The following is a 5,818-nucleotide window of genomic DNA, read 5'->3' as shown; positions in this document are numbered from 1 at the left end:
ATACTCTTAATGATGAAACATGGGAAATCCTTTTGATGTTATGATTGTAACATAAGGAGCATGATACTCCACTGCAACAGTTTAAGTTTTAGATTATGTATTTGAGCATGGACCACAAACAAATATGCTATATTTTGGAAGTGAAATTTTAATTTGCGGTCACTAGTTTGTTTTGGTACTAATGATGAACATAGTTATTTTCAGATGCGATTCATTCATACTGCTAGAAATATGCTAGATGCATTACATGTTAGTTATTTTCCAGTGCTGCATGTCCCGACGCTTTGATCTCTGCCAAATCCCAAGCATAGGTAGGGTTTAGGGGCATCACAGGGTGGAAGCTGAGTAAGTAGGAGTAATCACCTATATCACTACGACCTTTCTTGTCTTAATGGTTAGTTAATAATTGTTTGATCTGTTAGTTAATGGTAGTGTAATATTACCAATGTTAGGTAATGTCAACCTGTTACAATACATGACTTACTCATTGTTCGATTCGGATGCATCGCAATCCTTTGTCTTCAACTTTTGTGCGAATGTGCAAAATACAGACAAAGTTGTTACCTTGGAAAGTTGTGGTGACAATTCCTGATGGGAAAACATTTCGTTGCAGCCATGTGGTTAAAAACTGTCCTATTGAGGTGGAGGGACACGTTTTAAGAGCATCTTTTGTCATTTTCCATTTGATGAGACTTAATATGATTTTGTGTATGGACAGGTTACTTAGACACTACGCTATGATAGATTGCTGTTGAATAAAAGTTATGTTTAAACCATTAGCTACATATAGGGTTTGTTATGTGGGAAACATCATTTGAGCTAGCCAGCTAGTAATTTCAACCCTGCAAAATAGAAGATGTATCGCTGATGGTGCATCGATTATCTGATGTTAGTTGTAGATAAGTCAAATGAGAGTAAGAGAGTTCAAGGAGTACTAGTGATTGAGGATCTTCCAGAAGTGTATGCAAATGATTTACGAGGGTTACCCCCGAATTAGGAACTGAGTTTGTTATGGAACTAAAGCTACTTACAACTCCAATTCATAGGGTTCCTATAGAATGTCTCCAACAGAGTTAAAGGAGTTGAAAGCACAAATTAAGGAGTTGTTAGAGAAGAGATTTATTTGCCCAAAGGTGAAGCCCCTTGAGGCCACTTCATGGTGGCTCGATTTTGACCACCTATGCTAAAAAAATTTCAAACAAAGAATTTAATTTTTTACAACTATGGACATATAATTTATAGAAATACATTTTATTATTTAAAAAAAAAAATTGTTGGTAGCTAGTTGAAGACGGCCACCAAAACCCATGGGGGTGGTCATGAGCATGGGGTTGGCCAGGGTGGTCCGACCACCCTTGTGCCCAAAAGATGGCCACGACCACTCTCGTGGTGGCTACAAGGGTGGCCGATCCTATGGAAGGTATTCTGTTGGGGTCCCTAGGCTTGATAGGTGGTCAACCAACAATTTCCTTTATTTTTTTTTATTTTCATAAGTTTTATTTTTTAATTTTAGATTTAAACTTCAAAATAAAAATAATGGCATTTTTGTTTAAACAGAATTGTAAAGTATGTATATTTTAAAAATTTTACTTCAATTATGAGATATTCATCTTTTTGTCACGAAACAAAAGAACATGAATGAATAATGATCATCAGCTCTCACACTCTCATCCTAGAAAGTTGAAAGTCAACGATCCAACCTCCATCAAGAACCACATTGCTACACAAATGCTTTGTAGCGCATAAACTACACTTTTTATAGTCACCTCTCCAATATATGGAGCACATTATTATACATTTGAGCTCTATTGATTATTTGCACATATTAATTTAATGGACTACGAAGATCAGTTGGCATCACAATATAATTTAATGGGAGGAAGTAGTGATAGTAGACGCCACAGTACTAGTCCATCACTTATTGCATCTACGAGTTCTTGGACACGATGCTTCAAGTGTGGTGAGTTGGGTCATCGAGTAGTAGATTGCAAGCAGTAGATAAATATGACAAAGGTTTTACATTGGGAGTGATGTAAGACACGAATCAAGATCCCTATCAAGTTTTTATCCAAACTTAAAGACCTCAAGTGGAAGATATGGACACACGAAATGGATCTTATAGCGTTTATAGTATCTAATGATACCCAAATACCTTCACATGGATAGCAAAAATCGTTACGAGATCTATTATATGTAAATCTGATCAGCATAGGAGTTAGGCCATTGAATTCAAGACCAGCCAGGGCATGATGAAGTGCAGTAAAATTTACTTCAAATTATCCTATAGATGATTTTTTGGAATCTTGGTAAACAATCTTTTCAAAAGAACATAAGATGTAACGCTTCAGTCCTGGACTTCCGGAGAGTTAACTCTTGTTACCTAAAATCATCTCCAACGACACAATTTTATATACTCCAAAGACTATAAAAATATTAATTTACTTATTCAACACAAATATCCATGTTTCTCCACATGGTCTCCAAAGAAATACCTCAATAAACTAAATTAAAATCTCTACAAAGACTTGAAAATATCCATGACTTAAAATATCAAAATAACATAAAATCATAAATCTACTAAATAGGACTCTCCAATAAATACTTGTATCCTTTGACACGTATTCCTCTACGATTATCAAACCTTGCTAACACTTCCTACTCTTAATTTTCAGCTGAACGATCAAAATTATCTGAAAAATATTGTGAAGATAAGGGGTGAGTTATCAATCACTCAGTAAGTAGAGAACATATACTAGTATGTAAACATGAGCATTTACAGAGTTCAGAATGTAAAACAAAATATTTTTATTTTCATAGTGCAGAATCAAAACATGTTATCAAAAATATGAGAGTGAAACTTAAAAATGTTCTTCTTCAAAAATGTTTTGACATAGCATAACTGAAACATCACATCAGAAATATAATTCCATGTTTAACCCCTATGGTAGGGCAGTGCAAGCCCTGACAACCAACCGAGCAGAAACAAAATGTGAAATCTTCTCTTATTATTCTCGGAGCCCCGAGTGTGCACACATGAAAGACCACTTAAAAAAGCACTTTACTTCCAAAGTGGGTGCACTAGAAATAGAAAAGTTAGTACCAACCCGAATAGAGGCCACAGTTTTATACCTGTAGCAAGGTCAAAACAGAACTTAAACAAAATGTCATACTAGAGGTTTCCAGAAATCACATCATATCATATTGGAGTACAGAACATATTCGGAACACAACAAAATCAGATAATCTTTATATAATTATGCATAAATTTTCATATTCACTATTTTTTGCATGGTCAAGAAACATAATGCAAAAGATAGCTCATGTCTTCACCAGTCATGACAAAAAATATATTTCTCTTCCTATACAGATTACATGAGTAATGCAGATAAAATGACGTAGGTTGTTTTCAAGTTTTCTTTTTAGAACAAAACATGCATACTTTTCATGAAATCAACCTCAGTCTGTTCATTTTATACAAAGTCTAGAATATGAACCCCCATTACTTGGCCTCTTTAATTTCTCTGAAGTTTCTTACAATAGTGCCAAGGGAATATCAATCATCATCTATAAAATAATCACGTAACCTACGTAAATATTTTATTGAACACATACTTTGTCACTACAACCCAATATGTCTTTTGTGACAGAGGAAACTGTCACAAAAAATAACCAAAACATCACTAAAGACATTTGGTAACAGTTTGAAATCGTCACCACGACCGTCACCTAATGTGCATCACAGAAAATAATTGGTGACAGTTTATTCTTGAACCGTCGCTAAAAATATTTTTAGTGATGGTTGGAGGTGTTCCGTTTGGTGTAACGTTTGAACGTTCCCTTTTATTGTGATGGTTGAGATCTGTCACAGAAAGTAACGTTCGGACGTCTAATCAAACATTCAAACATCAAACCGACCAATTGGCATTCGAATAACAGAAGTTGACGTTCATTGATTATAGTTCGAACGTATCATATTTACGTTTGAACGTTTATACGTCTGATCGTTAACTACAATAAACATTCAAATTTTCGTTCGAACATTAATGGACCAATGTACGAACTTAACGGGTTTAATGTTTAGACGTTAGTTCGAATGTTAATGAAGAAGCGTTCGAACCTAAGTGGTACGTTTGGAGGTTTGTTCGAACGTTAATCGTTTAAACATTCGAACGTTTTGTTCCTTTGAGGGTGAGTACATTCGAACGTTGAGTCGTACGTTAGAATGTTGTGTAATTATGTTCGAACTTTGGTTCAAATGTGAACCAATGTACGAATGTTTTTTATTTACATTCGAACGTAAATAAAAAAACATTCTGTTGCAATGACATAACACGCTCTATTTGCACCATCATTTCCTGCTACACTTGCTCTTGGACTTCACTGCATATTCTTTCCTCATAATCTCTCTATTGGTCCTGCAAACGCGTCTCTAAATGAGACTGTCGCTCTAAGAGGGACTCCAACTCTTGCAGTCTCAACCTCATATACTCATTCTCGCGTCGTGCAACTTCTAAATCTTTGGTAAAATTATTAATTTGTAAAGTCGATGAGGTTGAGGAGGATGAACCAGAATGCTTGAAAGATCATCCCAAACCTCTTACCATACTAGACTTGGGCCCGAATACTTGTGTGAATATGTCAATGTCACTTGGAGATGCTTCCCCAGAAGCTGACTACATCTCCATCATTTTTTCCTGCAATTTGATAGAAAACATACAATAAGTAACGTATTAAAAGAAATACAAATAAAAAATAAATTATTCACATATTGCATCATTTATTTAACAAAAGTAACACCACTTACATAATTATTTACTGCGGCAAGATCCATCCACTCACTGCGTTCATTAGTGTGAGCAGCAACATAGACATAAATGAGAGAAAAGTTTTTAGAATCATCACGTTTCTAACAAAGCGACATTAGCAATTTTAAAAGGATGTTAGTACTTAAATAAAAGAATATCAGAAAGATAAATGAATTCTATAATTTATTAATTATCATTTTATCAACAAGAAGGTGAAATGACCTTGAACCGGCACGATAGTAGACAGTCAGAGCGATCTATTCTGTGCATTTGTACAACTTAAGTGCTAAAAAATTAATTAAGAATGTTAATTCTAATATATATACATATAATATATAGAAAAAATATAAATGTAAATAATTAAAAGATATAAATCTAGAATACCTAATGATCTAGAGTTGTGAAAAGATCACAACACTTTCTCCAATCGTCTAACTTCATCTGCTAGAAAATGGACTGCTCAGCCTCTTCCAACATCTCAAGCTTCTTCAAGTGGTCATGACATCGTCCCTTATGACATTGGAATAGTGTAGCCATCAACTCATTCATAGTTCTCGAATCCTCGCTACTGCCAAAATCGAAGTCGAATTCATCCTAATAAGTGAATTACGTCAAAAATATGATATACTAATCTATGTGAAAAATATGTACTCTCAAAGTAAACTCACCAATACACGACTCCGGATGTGCTCCTTAATCTCATTCGGAACATCTCATCGTGATCACACATAAAATGGAGCATAAGCTCGGACTACTATGCCAATAGAGGAGGAAAGCGCTGCTACACTTTCATCCACTCCTCCAATGGAATTATTAGGAATGGTGACCTTGAGTTTTCCGTGCCTTCCTTTTTTCTCAAGAGAAATGCCACGTGTATAGCCACGACCATGACGAGCAGATGCATCAACTAATAGATAATAGTATAATTATAGTTATATAGTTATTGAGACAAAAATATTAATATATAATTAATTATCAATGACATTTCCTTACTGGTAGGTGTTGACTGGCTG

Source organism: Juglans regia, chromosome 7, assembly GCF_001411555.2.
Source record: "Juglans regia cultivar Chandler chromosome 7, Walnut 2.0, whole genome shotgun sequence".
NCBI classification, from domain to species: Eukaryota; Viridiplantae; Streptophyta; class Magnoliopsida; order Fagales; family Juglandaceae; genus Juglans; species Juglans regia.
Note: the sequence above shows the minus strand (reverse complement) of the source record.